Source organism: Bombina bombina, chromosome 6, assembly GCF_027579735.1.
Source record: "Bombina bombina isolate aBomBom1 chromosome 6, aBomBom1.pri, whole genome shotgun sequence".
Lineage (NCBI taxonomy): Eukaryota > Metazoa > Chordata > Amphibia > Anura > Bombinatoridae > Bombina > Bombina bombina.
Window position 1 is genome coordinate 218,224,147 of NC_069504.1, and position 20,940 is coordinate 218,245,086.

Here is a 20,940-nt window from a genome sequence, read left to right on the forward strand (position 1 = left end):
CAAAGTCACCCCCTTGCCCGGCGTCTGACAGCTGGCTTGTCTGAACTCTTAGCCTGCCAGGTTTTACCATACAAGCTGGTGGAGTCTGAGGCGTTCAAAAAATTTGTAGCTATTGGGACACCGCAGTGGAAGGTACCCGGCCGAAATTTCTTTTCACAAAAGGCAATCCCCAACCTGTACTCGATTGTGCGAAAGGAAGTAATGGCATGTCTGGCACACAGTGTTGGGGCAAGGGTCCATATCACCACTGATAGCTGGTCTGCAAAGCATGGTCAGGGCAGGTATATCACCTACACTGTGCATTGGGTAAACCTGCTGACGGCTGCCAAGCATGGAATGCATGGCTCTGCAGAGGAGGAGTTGGTGACACCGCCATGACTTGCAGGCAGGCCTGATGCCACCTCCTCTACTCTTCCTACTCCATCCTCTTCCATAACCTCCTCGGCTGAGTCCTCTTCTGCTGCTGCGTCTTGCTCCACATCAACGGCATCCCCCCCCCCCCAGCTCCGCAGGTACTATTCCACATCCCGGATACGGCAGTGTCACGCCATCTTGGGGTTGACTTGCCTGAAAGCAGAGAGTCACAACGGACCAGCACTCCTGTCCGCCCTGAACGCACAGGTGGATCAGTGGCTGACTCCGCACCAACTGGAGATCGGCAAAGTGGTTTCTGACAACGGAAGTAATTTGGTGGCGGCATTGAAATTGGGCAAGTTGACACATGTGCCGTGCATGGCACATGTGTGTAATCTGATTGTACAACGCTTTGTGCATAAGTACCCAGGCTTACAGGACGTCCTGAAGCAGGCCAGGAAGGTGTTTGGCCATTTGAGGTGTTCCTACACGGCCATGGCACACTTTTCCGATATCCAGTGGCGAAACATGCCAGTGAGGCACTTGATTTGCGACAGCTCGACACGTTGGAATTCAACACTCCTAATGTTCGACCGCCTGCTCCAACAAGAAAAAGCTGTTAACGAGTATTTGTATGACCGGGGTGCTAGGACAGCCTCTGCGGAGCTGGGAATTTTTTTGCCACGTTACTGGGCGCTCATGCGCAATGCCTGTAGGCTCATGCGTCCTTTTGAGGAGGTGACAAACCTAGTCAGTCACACCGAAGGCACCATCAGCAACATCATACCATTTGTTTTCTTCCTGGAGCTTGCCCTGCGAAGTGTGCTGGATCAAGCTGTAGATGAGCGTGAAGAGGAAGAGTTGTGGTCACCATCACCACCAGAAACAGCCTTATCAGCATCGCTTGCTGGACCTGCGGCAACGCTGGAAGAGGATTGTGAGGAAGAGGAGTCAGAGGAGGAATGTGGCTTTGAGGAGGAGGAAGACCAAGCACAACAGGCATCCCAGGGTGCTCTTTGTCACCTATCTGGTACCCGTGGTGTTGTACGTGGCTGGGAGGAAGAAGATACCTTCAGTGACATCACTGAGGATGAGGAACGGGACATGAGTAGCTCGGCATCTTTCATGCTGTCGTGCCTGTTGAGGGACCCTCGTATAAAAAAGCTGAAGGAGAACGACCTGTACTGGGTGTCCACGCTACTAGACCCCAGGTATAAGCATAAAGTGCCAGAAATGTTACCGAATTACAACAAGTCGGAAAGGATGCAGCATTTCCAAAATAAATTAAAAAGTATGCTTTACACAGCGTATAAGGGTGATGTCACAGCACAACGTGAATCTAACAGGGGAAGAGCTGAAAGTAATCCTCCTCCTCCCACGCCGGCAAGGACAGGACGCTTTACAGACGTGTTGTTGATGGAGGACATGCAGAGCTTTTTAACTCCTATGCATCGCCACAGCCCTTCGGGGTCCACCCTCAGAGAACGACTCGACCGACAGGTAGCAGACTACCTCGCCTTAACTGCAGATCTCGACACTCTGAGGAGTGATGAACCCCTTGACTACTGGGTGTGCAGGCTTGACCTGTGGCCTGAGCTATCCCAATTCGTAATAGAACTTCTGGCCTGCCCCGCTTCAAGTGTCCTGTCAGAAAGGACCTTCAGTGCAGCAGGAGGTATTGTCACTGAGAAGAGAAGTCGCCTAGGTCAAAGTCTAGATTACCTCACTTTTATTAAGATGAATGAGGGATGGATCCCGAAGGGACTGACATTGGGCGATACATTTGAGTAAAAAAGGCCTGATGAGATGAGCTGCCTTGGGCTAAAAATGGTCCACACGCTGCTGTATATTATCTTCAAATGCCGGATGACTTGCGTGACTTATCCGACACCAACTAGGGTTCAAGCCGCAATGTTTTAGGGCACTTTCAGCCTGGGAAACAAACAGCAATTTTTCTGGCCGCTGCTACAGCACCTAATTTTTCAGGCATGTGTACATGCCAAATTTTTCTGGCCTCTGGTGCTGCACTGTGGCTTCAAAACCAAAATAAAGACACTTAACAGGATTAAACTGATAGGAGTGGTGTGTTAAGTAGTACTATTCCTATCTGGTGGCACATTAGATTGCACGCGCAGTGCCCCAAATTTGAAGTAGGAGGACCGACCAAGCATCTTTTTCCATCTCCCGGTTCCTAAAATCCATGCCATATACACATCCCCTGATAGGGGACACCGCAGTGGAAGGTACCCTGCCGAAATTTCTTTGCACAAAAGGCAATCCCCAACCTGTACTCGATTGTGCAAAAGGAAGTAACCTTACCATGGGTCCCAGACCGCACGTCTTGTAATTCTCTGTCTGGGAAATTATCTATCTATCAAATCTATCTATCTGTCTATCGTATCTATCAAATGTATATTGCATCTATTGATCTATCTATCAGATCTATCTATCTCAGGGCCGGACTGTTTTGTGACAGCCACTTGTGTTTTGGCCAAATGGCCGTCGGCTAAAAGTCCGGCCACAATTGCACGCACAGTGCCCCAAATTTGAAGTAGGAGGACCGACCAAGCATCTTTTTCCATCTCCTGGTTCCTAAAATCCATGCCATATACACTTCCCCCGATAGGGGGAGAAACAGGTATTAAACTGATCAGAATAGTACTACTTAACACACCACTCATATCTGGTGGCACAGTAGATTGCACGTGCAGTGCCCCAAATTTGAAGTAGGAGGACCGACCAAGCATCTTTTTCCATCTCCCGGTTCCTAAAATCCATGCCATATACACGTCCCCTGGCGCCGCAACTGCCTCTGGGAACCTTACCATGGGTCCCAAACCGCACGTCTTGTAATTCTCTGTCTGGGAAATTATATGTCTATCAAATCTATCTATTTATCTATCGTATCTATCAAATGTATATTGCATCTATTAATCTATCTAATCTATGTATCTATCAAATCTATCTATCTCGTGGCCGGAGTGTTTTGTGACAGCCACTTGTGTTTCGGCCAAATGTCCGTCAGACAAATGGCCGTCGGCTAAAAGTCTGGCCACGATTGCACGCGAAGTGCCCCAAATTTGAAGTAGGAGGACCGACCAAGCATCTTTTTCCATCTCCCGGTTCCTATGCGGTGCTGTCATACTTTGAGAGAGAGTCAATGGCCTCTATTTATGAAATGTCTTGCGGACCTGATCTGACAGTGCGGATCAGGTCTGCAAGACATCGCTGAATGCGGACAGCGATACGCTCTCCGCATTTAACATTGCACCAGCAGCTCACATGAGCTGCTGGTGCAACGCCGCCCCCTGCAGACTCGCGGCCAATGGTCCGCCAGCAGGGAGCTGTCAATCAACCCGATCGTACTCGATCGGGTTGAATTGTGGCGATTCCTGTCCGCCTGCTCTTTGTGACCACTGCTTCATAACTGCTGTTTCTGGTGAGTCTTCAGACTCGCCAGAAACACGGGGCATCAAGCTCCATTCGGAGCTTGATAGGCCCCAATGTGAGAAGGGAGGGGAGAGAAAAGATGGAGAGAGAGAGAGGATATAAGAGGGGGGGGGAGAGAGAGAGAGGAGAGGAGGGAGGGAGGAAGAGGGGCATTTGTGAGACAGGTTTTTAATAATAAAAGACTGCATAATGTTTTAACATTATGTATATAGTCTCCCACTACAGCTGGTTCCCTTAATTTATCCAGGGCATCCCTGTAGGGACACATTATGCAGTTAAATACCCAGATGAATAAGGTTCTCCTAATATATTAGCATTATTTATACATAAACTGAACAAACAGAGCAACCCTCGGATAAATAGGTCTCCTTAAAGGGACACTGTACCCAAAAATTTTCTTTCGTGATTCAGATTGAGCATGAAATTTTTAAGCAACTTTCTAATTTACTCCTATTATCAAATTTTCTTCATTCTCTTGGTATCTTTATTTGAAATGCAAGAATGTAAGTTTAGATGCCGGCCCATTTTTGGTGAACAGCCTTGGTTGTCCTTGCTGGTTGGTGGATAAATTCATCCACCAATAAAAAAAGCTTAGATGCCTTCTTTTTCAAATAATGATAGCAAGAGAACGAAGAAAAATTCATAATAGGAGTAAATTAGAAAGTTGCTTAAAATTGCATGCTCTTTCTGAATTACAAAAGAAAAAAATTGGGTTCAGTGTCCCTTTAATACACATATGTAAGATGCAGTTGTTAATTCCATAAAGCTAAAACTACAGTATATTGTTCCTCCAGCCTAGAGAAAATGCAACCTGGGCAAAAATTAATTGAAACATAGAATTTGACAGTAGATAAAAATCAAAGGGCTCATCAAGTCTACCCATATTAAATTTTACTATAAATTTAAAACTAGCTTTATGCATGTCCCAGGCATTTTTAAATTATGTTACTGTCCCTGTGTTTACCACCTCTATTGGAAGTTTATTCCATGAAGCCGCCACCCTTTCTGTTTTAAAAAAAAATATGCTTCATCATCACTTTCTTCCTGAATCTGTAACCCTCTAACTTAAGATTGTGGCCACTTGTTTTGGCGTTTCTAATTTTTGTGGAAAATGCTTCCACTTTATGAAGTCCCTTCATATATTTGGAGGTTTCTATCATGTCACCTTTATCCATTCTCTCCTCTATACTATACATAATATGATCAAAGACTCTTCATTTTACCATTTTAGTAGCCCTACTTTGAACAGTTTCTTGTTTATTTATATTCCTCTCAAGTTATGGTCTCCGGAACTGTACACAATATTCCATATGAGACCTAACTAGCAATCTGTAAAGTGGCATAAAAGCCTTACTATTTCTGATACTAATACCTTTCCAAAAGCAACCAAGTGTTCGACTCGCCTTACTGCTACACTGCCTACCGAATTATTATTTTTTTCTTATTTTTTTTTATTTATTTAAACAATTTCTATTGAGGTTATACTATATATATATATATATATATATATATATATATATATATATAATATATATATATATACACATTAGTAAAGTTGCAATGCAATCATTGACATAAGCATATGTTTATACAGTAGCATCTAAGTGATACAACTCTTTGCCAATGCACAATTTATACATCATGAAGAAAACATGATGACATGAAATGCAAACATAAACATTGGAAAATAGTAAACCTAAGTACTCTCCATCGAACCTCTTTTTATATATATATTTGGTCGCCATTTATAAGGCAGTGTAAACTTATCAGTTACCCTTAATGTAAGGAGTGAAAATAAACTAGATAGAATTACCTCTCATGGACCTCTAATGTTATTATGTAGTGGTTTGAGAATATAATAGGGGTTATGTAACGAATAAGGCCATATAGGGTCATTCTTGGACCCTTAGTAATATGATACATGATCGTGACATAACTAAAATTTGGGGCAGCAAAGTAACAAGACAACAGCATGCCACATATAATTATGATTATAGATATCAGTACATGTGTATCAATATTTTCAATAATAATATAAGGTGAAATTACTATAGGATTTATTTTCAGAGGCTAGTGAGGCAGTGGCTATGATAGGCCTGAGAAGCACATATATGAACCTAATAGAGGTAACTTAAATTTACGATTAAATTAGCCGGTTACACAATGACGATTAGAATAGTATCTAATATCTTGTATTTAAGCCTCTGCAGACAGTCCCCTTATCTCAGGGCTATTTATTTATTATCTATTGACTTGCATTTTAGCCAGTTAGTGCTGTGTCCTGCACAACCCCACAGGAGAGAGCACAATGTTATCTATAATACACACATAAATTAGCAGTCTAAGAGGCTGTCTGTAGTGGCTTAAACAGTCAGAAATTTAGAGATTAAACGGTTATAAAGTATATTAATATAACAATGTTAATTGTGCAAAGCTGGGGAATGGGTAATAAAGGCGTTATCTATCTTTTTAAATAATAGCGATTTTGGTGTAGACTGAATTCTGACCCAGGCAGGATGAAATACTTGCAAGCACACAAACAAGGCTTCCAAACAATCTGACCACATGTTAAAACCAGAAACTCCCTAATGCATAAAAATGCAGGGGATGACTGGCAATTTTGGAACCAGGGGGCGAGTACAATTCAGTGGCCCAAGTACTGAAACCCTGCCCACTATGAAATTCTATATCTAATAGTTAAATTGCAAGGAAAGTAAAGCACCTAAGAAATGATAGAAATAAGGCTATAAAAACAGAATTTCAATGGAAAAAAACATATATATTTATTTTTTCTAACATCAATGTATAGCCCTAGCATACTGCTGACATCATGTACATTTCCAGAAAACTGCTGACATCCATGTACAGTCCTAACATACTACTGACATCCTTGTACAGCCCCTTACTAAACCATTAATCAGGGCCCCCACACATACATAGAAACACACTCACAAACATAGATTCACATACACACAGAAACACACTAGGACATACAGAGGCACTAACACATACAGACACACACAGTGACACACACAGAAACAGACACATACAGAATCACACACAGAAATATACACTCAGATATACAAGAAGACTCACACAGACAGACACAGACAGACACGCAAAGCACGCAAGCACCATCAGATACCATATACACATGGGAATCAACATACACAAAACCAGACACCACATGCACACAAACAGGCACCAAAAAAGCACAGACAAGAAGCCACATACATCATCACTCACACATACACAAGCACCCACAGGAATACACACTAAGAGGCTGGCTAATCCACAAATATATACAGACAAGCACACACACACTCAGATACACACACATACACACTTCCACGTGACTTTTACATGAGTTAAATATATAATAGTTGAATAAAATGTTTTATTAATATTATATGCCAGTTGTACTTGACAAGATGGAGTGCCCCCCTGCTCCTACTTACTGTGTGCCAGTAATACACTACATTTGATTAAGATTAAGGGCCTTTTACAACCACTTATTACAGTTTTCTGCCACATGACTCCCTTCCCTCATTTATGCCACTCATCATATACCATATTAAATCTGTCCAATCAGTTCCCCTACTCACATGAATGCCAGCTAAATGACACAATATACCAGGCAAGATGCAAGACTCCCTGCCCCCATACATTCACTGAGAGATATCACAGCTCACTTGTGGATTTAATATTAAACCCACTAATAATAATATATCACATAAAATAATTTTTAATACTAAAAATATAAAAACTATACTTTTTAATAAATGACAGACAGATCATCATATTACAGAAAGACAATAAAAAGTGAGGTGTTATAAACAGGAAAACCCAAAAGCATGGGAAACTGCAGTAAAAAAAAGTGTATTTATTGAAGGAAAACAACATTAGGATGACAGAGTGAAGTACTGACCTTAAATCAATCAGTCTATCTAATCAACATACATAGAAACAAAATCAGCACAGTTTTGTTCTCTTTAGTTTTCAGTGCACATAACTAAGATACTCAGAAGTGTCTGGACCCAGTAGATCTCACCATATATCTTGGGTGACATAGGAGTGTACTCAGCACTAACTGTTTTACAGGAGGGAATGTACATTGTTTATTATACAGACCAGAAGAGGTTCCTGCATAAAAAAGGCACTAGCATTTACTTTTTTTGCACAAGGGCACCAGCAAGTGACAACACAATACTTACTGAGAGCTGTAGTAATAAAGCATAATTTATTATACAGACCAGAAGAGGTTCCTGCATAAAAAAGGCACTAGCATTTCCTTTTTTGCACAAGGGCACTAGCTAGTGACACCACAATACTTAATGAGAGCTGTAGTAATAAAGCATAATTTATTATACAGACCAGGAGAGGTTCCTGCATAAAAAAGCACTAGCTTTTCCTTTTTTGCACAAGGGCACCAGCTAGTGACAAAACAATACTTATTGAGAGCTGTAGTAATAAAGCAGGCTCTGCAGTCAATGTTGTTAATTGGTTAAAAAGCAGCAAATTGCCAGATCACATTAAAAACAAATATTCACAATAAAAAGTTAAAATAAACTGCCAGCAAAATGTGGGAAGCTATTATCATTACCAGCACTCCTCAGTCACAACAGTCAACATTGTTAATAAGTAGAAAGCTTACAGATCACAATAAAAGCATTAATATTAACACTATCATTTAACAGAATGAGTTAAGCTATAAACCTTATCCCTTACTGTGCACTTCTTCCTGCAGTCCTTATTCTCCCCTCTTGTTTCTAGTGAAGCCTGTGCTAGTGGGAGGGTCCCAGACTGGATCACAGTAACAGGAAGTGAACATCAGACAGGGCCAGCCCTGCATCCTGCATAACTAATAATGCCAAGAAGAGTTTTACTTCTCTGATTGGCTCTCTCCCTAAGAGGCATCATGAGGGATGCCTCCTATTGGTCATTATTTTTGCTTCAGGTAGTTTTAAGTTACCACCAGTGGGTGGCGCTGCTGCTATTGAAGAAATGTAACCATGTTTTGCTATGAAGAGATGCAATCCTGTATGATGCCTCTCCATAGCATTACATGGGTGGAAAAAAATGATTTTTATTTTTTTTTTACAATTTTTTCTTAATTAAAATTTAACTAAAATTTGGCCCCATATGACAGGGGAAGCAGTGCCTCCCCTGCCTCCTATGACTGCACGTCCCTGACATTGCAAGGAGGAATAAAAGCTAGGCATGAAGTCTGAACCACATAAAATACTCAGATATATCACCCCTCCCTAACTTTATTGGCACTAAACTGATATGGGATGGGATATAAGTTGTATCTCCCCTCTGGGATTGTTGTCACCACTGGACAGGACGGAAGAGGGGTGTTGGATATGACCCACTCTGACAAGCAGAGTGGGAAAGGGTAAGGGGAAGATACCTTTCCCATCTCTTTTAATATAATTTTTCTTAAGGTACTGAAGAAATAGAAACGTTCAGTATATTGCCTGTTCCAACCATATCCTGTAACCAAATGTATATATGATATAAATTAATACAATTATGTAAATACATGGTATGCTGGGGGAGACATCGCTGCTAAGTCGATTATTGATTGGAAGTTCTACAACTATAAATGATGCAGTTTTATCCTCGCAGCTAGGCAAAACAGTATACAAATAAATACAGATATGCCATCCCGGCCGCAGACAGCACAATTTCATCCTTGAAAAATACTATTATGACCACTCAGTATAGTGTAAACCTATTTATGGCTATTGTGTAAAAAAAATAAGGACCTGGTAAGTACATTGACGTTGTAGATTGCTGTACTATACAAAAGGTTGCAATAAATACAGATAGTGCACAAATTAGGAACATTAGTAATATTAGTAACCAAATTTGTTTATATATTGCCTAGTAGGTAGTGAAGGCAGGTTTCACTATGCATAGGTCTGCAGTATATACAGACAAAGTTATAGGGTACAGTATAATAAACAATAGCAAGTGAGCTTGATATGAACCATAAATTCTATCTGTAAAAAATATCAGTAGGACTGTAATTGCTGTGCCATCTAGCAGACATTGGGTGCAATTTATTAGTGCCCCATAGAAACAATGCTGTGCATTTTGGAGCTAATACAGTACATAAAGATACTCAGGTAAGAGAATACTCAGTCACATAGCCATACTGTCTACCAAAATCAAATTTGAACCTATATATAATATAGAGCTGCATTATGAAACCAGCAGAGATTTATATTTCTAGAGAAAATACAGCCAGTAGCTTTAGGGATCAGAACATTAATCAGGTGAACCAGTTTTGTAAGGTAGAAGTTAACTTATTTAGATTATTGTAGCGGGGTTAATGCACCAAACTAAATATGATAAACAATATAATATATGTGATTTGCTGGTTCAGGGTGCTTAAGAAATGCTGATCATATACTTCCCTGAGACCTAAATGTATAGACATATAATGTGTTTGTGCATAGCAGAGCTAAAATCAGAGGGCTGGGAATCTTGAGACAGACCGGGGCAATTGAGTAAATCAAGCCCTACCGAATTTTAAATCATTTGAAATAATAATTACAAAGTTCCTTTTTAGTTACAATCAGTAAATGTACCATTGAGCCTGTGAGCAAATGTAAGCAAGGTAAATAGTACTGAATAGAAGATACCAAACTACACTCTAAAAACTATCTCCTGAAGTGGATACTTAAAAACTTAAATGAAAAAACCTTACAGAGTGAGTGCTAATAAATATCAGCTAAAGGTAAATATGGAATAATTGACACAATCAATACTTGCTAAATTCAACGTTTACAACAGTATTTAATTGGTTCTTTAAAAAAAAAAAATTGCTAAAAAATGCCGTATTTAAAACACAAGTTATTTTATCTTCTAAAAATACAATCATAAAATAACAATTCATATAGCATAACAATATAGAGTGTGCACTCTTAAAACATGTAACCCTCTCTGGTTTAAATTATGTGGGGCTATGGCCACAACTAAGTAACATTACTTAGTTGTGGCCATAGCCCCACTTAAAGGGACATAATACTCATATGCTAAATCACTTGAAACTGATGCAGTATAACTATAAAAAGCTGACAGGAAAATATCACCTGAGCATCTCTATGTAAAGAAGGAAGATATTTTACCTCACAATCTCCTCAGAGAAGAAGAAATGAACAGGTGCCAAGGCCATGAACTCTTTTTTTTTACTGTGATCTCATGAGATCTTCACTCTCATGAGATTTCATTGTATACTTCCCTAAACTGAATAGGGAAATAACATGAGTGCACGAGGCTCATCCCTTCAGCTGTCCCGGGACAGACATACTAATATGCTGCTTAGAAATCCTTTACAATGGGATGTGGCTACTGAGAAACTTTTGAGGTAAAATATTTTTCTTTTTTACATAGAGATGTTCAGGTGATATTTTCTAGTCAGCTTTTTACAGCTATGCTGCATCACTTTCAAGTGTTTAAACATTTGGGGATTATGGCCCTTTAATTTAAACCAGAGAGGGAAGACCCCCCCTTTTTTAGTTGTTTTAGTTTTACATGTTTTTAAGAGTGCGCACTCTGTTGTTATCCTATATGAATTGTGATTTTATGATTGTATTTTTAGAAGATAAAATAACTTGTGTTTTAAATACGGCCTTTTTTAGCAAATAGGTTTTAAACAGGTTTTCAAAGAATCAATTAAATACTGTTGTAAACATTGAATTTAGCAAGTATTGATTGTGTCAATTATTCCATATTTACCTTTAGCTGATATTTATTAGCGCTCACTCTGTAAGGGTTTTTTTAGTTTTTATCATTGAGACTATAATTGGCTTCTGGGTTTTTGAATCCTATATGCATAATTTTGCTCTTGATAATATTATATTTTATATATCCCATTTGCCCAGTCCTTAAAGGGACACTGTACCCAATTTTTTTCTTTCTTGATTCAGATAGAGCATGACATTTTAAGAAACTTTCTAATTTACTCCTATTATCAAATTTTCTTAATTCTCTTGGTATCTTTATTTGAAATGCACAAATGTAAGTTTAGATGCCGGCCCATTTTTGGTGAACAACCTGGGTTGTCCTTGCTGATTGGTGGATAAATTCATCCACCAATAAAAAAGTGCTGTCCAGAGTACTGAAACCAAAAAAAGCTTAGATGCCTTCTTTTTCAAATAAAGATAGCAAGAGAATGAAGAAAAATTAATAATAGGAGCAAATTAGAAAGTTGCTTAAAATTGCATGCTCTTTCTGAATTACAAAAGAAAAAATTTGGGTTCAGTGTCCCTTTAAGTTTTTTTTAATATCACTCATTTGATCCACTCCTCCTAGAACAACTGTATTACAAATGTTTGTATCATTAGAAAACAAACACGCCTTCCCCTGGAGCCCACTTCCAATATCACTAATGAACATATTAAACAAAACAGGCCCAACAACTGACCCTTTGGGAACACCACTAGTCACTCACCCCTCATTTGAATATACTCTATTAACTGAAACTTGAGTCTAACTTCTATCCTTTAAAGGGACAGTCTAGTCAAAATTAAACTTTCATGATTCAGATAGGACATGTGATTTTAAGCAAATTTGCTATTATCAAATTTGCTTTGTTCTCTTGGTATTCTTTGTTGAATGCTAAACCTAGGTAGGCTCATATGCTAATTTCTAAGCCCTTAAAGGCTGCCTTTTATCTTAGTTTTTCACAATAGACAGTGCTAGTTCATGTGTGCCATATAGATAACATTGTGCTCACTCTGGTGGAGTTACCTAGGAGTCAGCACCGATTAGCTAAAATGCAAGCCTGTCAAAAGAACTGCGATAAGGGAGCAGTCTGCAGAGGCCTAGATACAAAGTAATCACAAAGGTAAAAAGTATATTAATATAACTGTGTTGGAAATGCAAAACTAGGGAATGGATAATAAATAGATTATCTATCTTTTTAAACAATACAAATTCTGGAGCAGACTGTCCCTTTAAGCCAGCATTCTACCCACTTAATAATCTTAGCAAATAATCCAAGGCAACACATTTTGTGAATAAGTTTGTTGTGTAGGACAGTGTCAAATGCTTTGCTAAAATCAAGATATATTACATCTATGCTTCCTCCCTGGTCTATTAATTTAATTACATGGTCTAAATAATCAATTAGATTAGTCTGACATGAACTTCCAGCAGACTGACCTACACTGGGTATTGAAAAGAATCACCGCCCCTTGGAGCCTGAAATAAAGACAGACACAGTTTTTGTTTATCCAGTTGTATTTACTCAGTGCAACTTATAACAGCCAAGTGAAAGATATAACACCAACATGTCAGATAAAAATAAAGACAATTCAAAAACAGAATCACTGAGTTGGGAAAAAGGATTACCCCCTCCTAAAATTACTTGTAAACTCAATCAGGTGTAGCTAATCACCTTCTCAATGGCACACACAAAGCCATTTGACCTTCAACTGTGATCAGCTGTGGGAATATTGATAAGCTCAGCATGAAAAAAGAGCTTTCATGAAGCATCTTAGTCCCTGGTAGTGGAACTGAAGCAAACAATCAACTATGGGTGGCAAGGCACTGTCAAAAGATCTCCGGGATAAAGTTGTGGACAGGCACAAGACAGGAGATGGATACAAGAAAATATCAAAGGCTTTATCAATGCCTAGAAGCACAGTGAAGTCTATTATTAAGAAGTGGACGGTGTTTCGTACAAAACAGACCCTCTCTGGATTAGGACATCGCTCCAAACTGGATGAAAGAGCCAGGAGGAAACTGGTAACTCTGAAGTAGTTAGAGGAATTTATGACAAAGAATGGTCATTGTGTGCATGTGACAACAATATCACAAATTCTCCACAAATGTGGCTTGTATGGGAGGGTTGCAAGAAAAAAGCCACTCCTCAAGAAAGGCCACATGCAGTCATGACTGAGCTTTGCCATAACACACCTAGGAGATTTTGAGGCCACATGGAAAAAGGTGCTATGGTCAGATGAGATGAGCCAAGTAACACCATACCTACAGTAAAGCATGGAGGTGGATATATCCTGTTATGGGGTTGTTTCTCTGCAGCAGGCACTGGAGCACTTGTCAGGATAGAAGAAATAATGGATGGGGCAAAATACCGTCAAATTCTTGAGGAAAATCTGTTGCCCTCTGCCAGGAATATTTCAATGGGAAGAAGGTTTACCTTCCAACATGACAATGACCCAAAGCACACAGCAAAAATGACCACACAGTGATTGAAGGAGACAAAGGTAAATATCCTTGCATGGCCTAGTCAGAGCCCAGACTTAAACCCCATTGAAAATCTGTGGCATGACTTGAAGACTGCAGTCTACAAATGGTCACCATCAAATGTAACGGAACTGGAGCAGTTCTGCAAAGAAGAGTGGGCAAATATTGCACAGTCTCAATGTGCAAAGTTAGTAGAGACATATCCCAACAGACTAAAGGCTGTAATTAAAGCAAAAGGTGGTTCAACAAAATACTGACACAAGGGGGTGATCCTTTTTCCAACTCAGTGATTCTGTTTTTGAATTGTCTTTGTTTTTGTCTGACATGTTGGTGTTATATCTTCCAATTGGATGTTATGGGGCTGATTTAAGATTGCCCGAATCGCCCCCTGTCAGATATCTTTTATGTCAGGTATCTCTTATTTGTGTTATGCCTCTTATACTTGAAACAGCAGTAAGATATTAATATGTAAATTTGTAGGGTGTGACACAGAGTTAAACACTGGATCGCCCAAGTGAATAACCTTGTGTTTTAATATTGCCCACAATACACAGCACACATAAATATGTATAGAATTATATGTGAAAGCAGTTAGAGGGCACAAGTAATATGACAATTTAGTAATCAGAGATAGTATTGAAGCGTGGAGACAGGTTAGTTTATGCAAGATTTTGTAGACATACCCCAAAGTTATATATATATGTAGCGTGGAGAGCGGTTAGCTTATTAGTAGCAACAGTCAATATAGATAATCCAAGTACAACTGACTATAATGCGGTTTAGGTTTAAGCAGGTTAGTTCAGTTAATAACAGTTGTATACAACCTAATCCCTTAGAGTGTCCTGGGGAGTGCAGAGGAGCGGTAGCTGTGTCCGGCTACAGCTGATGAAGTCACCGGCAGCAAACAGTGTTCTCCGTGAGAGAATTAGGAGCTGCAGTTTAGAGGTGCTGTTTGTAACAGCTTGCGTGTCCGGCAGCAGTAGATCCTAAGAGGGAGCTGAGAAGTGGTTTCAATACCACATGTGAGGCGAGGTGAGTTCCGTGCTAAACAAATCAGACTTGCTTTACACAGAACAGAAAGATTAACCTAGCAATGAGGAAAGGAAAGGGTGGAGTTTAAATAGGCTGTATAGGATGAACAAGTGATCCTTAAAGGAACAGAGAGGAAAGTAACCCTGACACCCCCAATACAGCTGTTTCTGCTCCTTAACTCATACGCCTCCTCTGAGGCTTCGGTCTGCAATCCACCTGATCATGTACGATCAGGTTGATTGACACCCCCTGCTAGCGGGCGATTGGCTGCAAATCTGCAGGGGGCGGCATTGCACAAGCAGTTTACCAGAACTGCTTGTGCAATGTTAAATGCCGACAGCGTATGCTGTCTGCATTCAGCAATGTCTGGCAGAAATGATCCGCTACAGCGGATCATGTCCGCCAGGCATTGATAAATCGGCCCCTATAAGTTGCACTGATAAAGACAACTGGATAAACAAAAACTGTGCCTGTCTTTATTTTAGGCTGCAAAGCAACAAAATGTGATTTTTCAAGGGGGGTGATTATTTTCATTGGAGGGCCTTATTTTCTTTCTTGATTCTTTTCAATACCCACTGTATAATTAGCAAAATCTTCCCTACTACCATTTTTATGAAGAGAGGGACTACATTAGCAATTTTCCAGTCTTCTGGAACAACTCCTGATAATAGTAATAAAATAATGTTAAACAGTTTGTTTCATTGTATTAATGAAATAACAATAAAATACTAATAATAATAATAATAACACCACCCAAGAAGCAGCCTCTTTTTGCTCAACATGTGCCTTTCACAGAGAAGAACTTTCCTGAAGCATATCAGTCTGATCCTGACTTCACAGTACAGTCCAGCCCCGAAATACCAGGAGGCAATCCCTCTCTGAACGAGAGAAACCGCAAAACCCCAGACGTACATTTTGGCTTATTGTGGGCCTCGTCAGTGAGGTGCAGCCATATCCCTCTAGGCACACTGAGCAACGGGTCCACGTCTGGATTCCTGTATCACACTTGATATATGCTAATGATATTCAAATTAAATTTCTATCTCCCTTCTCAAATCAAATTTTAACTTTGTTTGGAGACTTATAACTAGAGAACAGCAATATTAGTTAGGCTATTTAATCTGTTCTTTAAATATTAACTGTGAATAACCCTATCCTCTGTCTCCTTAAAGTGTTACAATAGACATAAAAATGTTTTTGTTTTGTTTTTTCCTGTGTGTGAGGAACATAGGAAGATAGGTTTGGATTATCCTGCTTCTGGATAATAGTTTAGATAAATTGACTGAATTGATTAAAGAAAGGTAGAGAAATATACTTTCAATAGAAACTATATGACAAGTTAAACTGTACATGCCTTTTTGTCCTTTTATGTTTCTGATGTTTTAAGCTTTGGCTAGATACAAGAAGTAACTATTACTGTTGATACTGCAAGCAGTTTTTTTTGACTGTTAACAATTCAGTTATACATTTTCTGTCTAGATGTCTAGATATAGGTTGTTATGCTACTTTATCTGAGAAAAATCACAATGTGGTATATATTTGGTTCCAAATGTGATGAACATTGTATTGTGAATTTTCTTTTTCTATTCTGTTACTCTACCTTGCCTTATAAGTGAAAACAATAAAAAATATAACAAAAGCTTTAGCCTTTCCGATTAACTGCTTTGTCATTTTTTGTTGGGTTCTTTATTGTTCCATATCCTCTTCTGAGCCAGTGTGTTTTAATTTTTTATTGACTGTCTATTTTGTCTCAACTGCATGTGCTACTTTTATTGAAAACCATATAGGTTTTCTTTTGCAAACAAGCTGAATACACTGTTTAGTTGCATCTAAATTAGCATTCTTAAAATATTCCAACTGTTCTTGCACTCCTGTGTTCTGTCCCATCCCTTTTATAGAATCATTAAGGTATTTGCACATGTAAAATCTAAAACTTTTTTTTGTTTTACTATGGTTGCACAATACCTTTGCCTGAATAGCAAACCATACAGACTGGTGATCACTAGAGCCTATGATCTCATTCACAGACACTTCAGATACATTGAGGCCTATTTATTAAAGGTCTGGCGGACCTGATCCAACAATGCGGATCAGGTCCTCCAGACCTCGCTGAATGCGGAGAGCAATACGCTTTCCATATTAAGCATTGCACCAGCATCTCTTGTGAGCTGCTGGTGCAACGCAGCCCCCTGCAGATTTGCGGCCAATTGACCGCCAGCAGGGGGTTGTCAATCAACCTGATCATACTCAATCTTGTTGAATTGTGGCGATTTCTGTCCGCCTCATCAGAGAAGGTGGACAGGTTATGGGGTAGCTGTCTTCAGACCGCTGCTCCATAACTTGCGTTTCTGGTGAGTCTGAAGACTCGCCAGAAACACGAGCCATCAAGCTCCATTCGGAGCTTGATAGATATGCCCCTTTATCACTATTTGTTTGTTAGTACTAAATCTAACATAGCTCCTTTACATGTTGGTTCTTTTACCAGTTGTTCAATAGATTTCTCTTGCAATGATCCCAGTATATACTTTTCCTTATTATAGTTGATTTAGCAACTGATACCTCCAAGTCTACATTAGGCATATTAAAGTCCCCTCCACTATAACCTTGCCAAAGAGGGCTTTGATGGCTTACAAAACCATATCCTCTCTCCACTTCTGTGATGAAGAGTTATATTCTGTTATATGCTGCATTCTTCCTACTTCCTGTCCATATACAGAAAAAACAGCAGAAAAAGACACAAATGAAGCAACATGATCTTAACAATTTCCTTGTTTAAAAAACTATTTTTACAGCAACAACAGCATTACTAGCCAGTACCTATAGGTGAACAATTACATCTAATTCCCTGTCTTTTCTAGCTGCTTTAACAAGTCTTGAAATAAGATTTAAATCTCCATGAGAAGTAGCACTTGGAAGACATCTAACCTCTCTCAAATCTACTTCATCATCAACATCTCTCTGTAAATTTTTGAAAATGGAGTTAACTATTAACAATGTCTTACAGAAATGTACATTGGAAGCTCTTACCTTGGTTTTCTTGTTTACAGATTCAGACACCAGATGTGTTTTCTTCATCACAGGTGTTTGACCAATCTGAAATAAATCAAGAAGGCGCCTTGTGTGTATCAATACATCACTCTTAGATAACGTTAGGCAGGAGAAGCAGTGTACTCACATCTTTCTGCAGCACTCAGTTGTGCTTGTGAGCTTCTATCAGCAGAACTGAGCACTGCAGCAAAATGTGAGTACCCTGTTTCTCCTGCCTAACGTTATCTAAGAGTGACGTATTGATACATGCATGAGGGGCCTTCTTGATTTATTTTAGATTGTCGAAGTTCTGGTGTTTTGGAATAAGACGAGAAGCCTGCAGCATTTCTGAATTTTTAAGCGTGATTAAAATCATCTTTGTAGATTCTGACTAGTATTTGGGAAGAGTTTCCATAGAGGATATCTTCAAGGACTTTAATTTTGTTTTGTTATAATTGATTTTTACATTATTGTGATTATATTATTTATTTTTAGTATAAATCTACCATTTTTTACATCTATGTGAATAAGAGGTAGTGCCCCCTTGTGATTAGAACATCACATTGGTTAGATTGTCTTCATCACAGGTCCCAGTAGTAAGAGCAGCATAGGAGTTTTTCAAAGATAAATTAGGAGAGTGTTTTTGTTCTACTGTTCTTACCCTTCCCGAGCCATCAGTTGTCCATCTTTCTTTTCTTAGTCTCTGGGGTAGAGGTGTCACTTCCTTGGGAAGCTACTTGGAGCAAACAGACATGTTGTTATTTATATAATCTTTAAGATAAGCTATTTCTTTCCATAAGAGAGAGAACTGCTTACACACTGGGCAGCCTCTGAATCTCCAGAATACTGCACGATCAAACAGGGCAAGGCATCCATTGCACTGAATCTGAGACATTTTTTAACTATATATTGTGTGTATGTATGTGTGTATGTGTGTATGTGTGTATATGTATGTATGTATGTATGTATGTATATATATATATATATATATATATATATATATTTCTCTGATGAAGCGCATGTGAGCATGAGCGAAACGCGTCAGTTCTAGCACACCAGTGTTAGTGCTATACACCCTGTGTTTGAATAAACCACTTGGCATCTGAGTTTTCGGCTCATATATATATATATATATATATCTCATTAATATCAAAGCTGAATATTTTTGGAAGTAGTTTTTAGTTTGTTTTTAGTTTTAGCTATTTTAGGGGGATATCTGTGTGTGCAGGTGACTATTACTGTGCATAATTATTAGGCAACTTAACAAAAAACAAATATATACCCATTTCAATTATTTATTTTTACCAGTGAAACCAATATAACATCTCAACATTCACAAATATACATTTCTGACATTCAAAAACAAAACAAAAACAAATCAGTGACCAATATAGCCACCTTTCTTTGCAAGGACACTCAAAAGCCTGCCATCCATGGATTCTGTCAGTTTTTTGATCTGTTCACCATCAACATTGCGTGCAGCAGCAACCACAGCCTCCCAGACACTGTTCAGAGAGGTGTACTGTTTTCCCTCCTTGTAAATCTCACATTTGATGATGGACCACAGGTTCTCAATGGGGTTCAGATCAGGTGAACAAGGAGGCCATGTCATTAGATTTTCTTCTTTTATACCCTTTCTTGCCAGCCACGCTGTGGAGTACTTGGACGCGTGTGATGGAGCATTGTCCTGCATGAAAATCATGTTTTTCTTGAAGGATGCAGACTTCTTCCTGTACCACTGCTTGAAGAAGGTGTCTTCCAGAAACTGGCAGTAGGACTGGGAGTTGAGCTTGACTCCATCCTCAACCCGAAAAGGCCCCACAAGCTCATCTTTGATGACACCAGCCCAAACCAGTACTCCACCTCCACCTTGCTGGCTTCTGAGTCGGACTGGAGCTCTCTGCCCTTTACCAATCCAGCCACGGGCCCATCCATCTGGCCCATCAAGACTCACTCTCATTTCATCAGTCCATAAAACCTTAGAAAAATCAGTCTTGAGATATTTCTTGGCCCAGTCTTGACGTTTCAGCTTGTGTGTCTTGTTCAGTGGTGGTCGTCTTTCAGCCTTGTGCTTTTGGGCACTCCAGTGATGTTGCAGCTCGGAAATATGGCCAAACTGGTGGCAAGTGGCATCTTGGCAGCTGCACGCTTGACTTTTCTCAGTTCATGGGCAGTTATTTTGCGCCTTGGTTTTTCCACACGCTTCTTGTGACCCTGTTGACTATTTTGAATGAAACGCTTGATTGTTCGATGATCACGCTTCAGAAGCTTTGCAATTTTAAGAGTGCTGCATCCCTCTGCAAGATATCTCACTATTTTTGACTTTTCTGAGCCTGTCAAGTCCTTCTTTTGACCCATTTTGCCAAAGGAAAGGAAGTTGCCTAATAATTATGCACACCTGATATAGGGTGTTGATGTCATTAGACCACACCCCTTCTCATTACAGAGATGCACATCACCTAATATGCTTAATTGGTAGTAGGCTTTCGAGCCTATACAGCTTGGAGTAAGACAACATGCATAAAGAGGATGATGTGGTCAAAATACTAATTTGCCTAATAATTCTGCACTCCCTGTATATGTGTATATGTGTGAAGATGCACTCACACAAATGAAGATGCACTCACAGGACTTTTAACAGCAAAGTAAAGATTACTTTATTTGTGTTATTTGTGGAACGTTTTCGGGGATCAGGTCCCCCCGAAAATGTTTCACAATAAAGTAATCTTTACTTTGCTGTTAAAAGTCCTGTGAGTGCATCTTCATTTGTTTCCTGTATTGCTTTCAAGTCTGCACCCAGGCGGATGCCCATCTGTGGGAACAAGTTGGTATTTGGAGATATATATATATATATAT

At 39.4% G+C, this 20,940-nt stretch overlaps 1 long non-coding RNA gene across 1 annotated transcript in view; it reads right to left on the reverse strand.

The window, feature by feature from the left end:
- Nucleotides 1-8,577, reverse strand: part of LOC128665009 (uncharacterized) — a 46,147-nt gene extending 37,570 nt beyond the window's left edge. The window contains exon 1 of the long non-coding RNA XR_008402961.1: nt 8,533-8,577. This is a non-coding gene — a long non-coding RNA (uncharacterized LOC128665009). The remainder of the gene's footprint in view (nt 1-8,532) is intronic.
- Between the last annotated feature and the right edge of the window lie 12,363 nt (nt 8,578-20,940).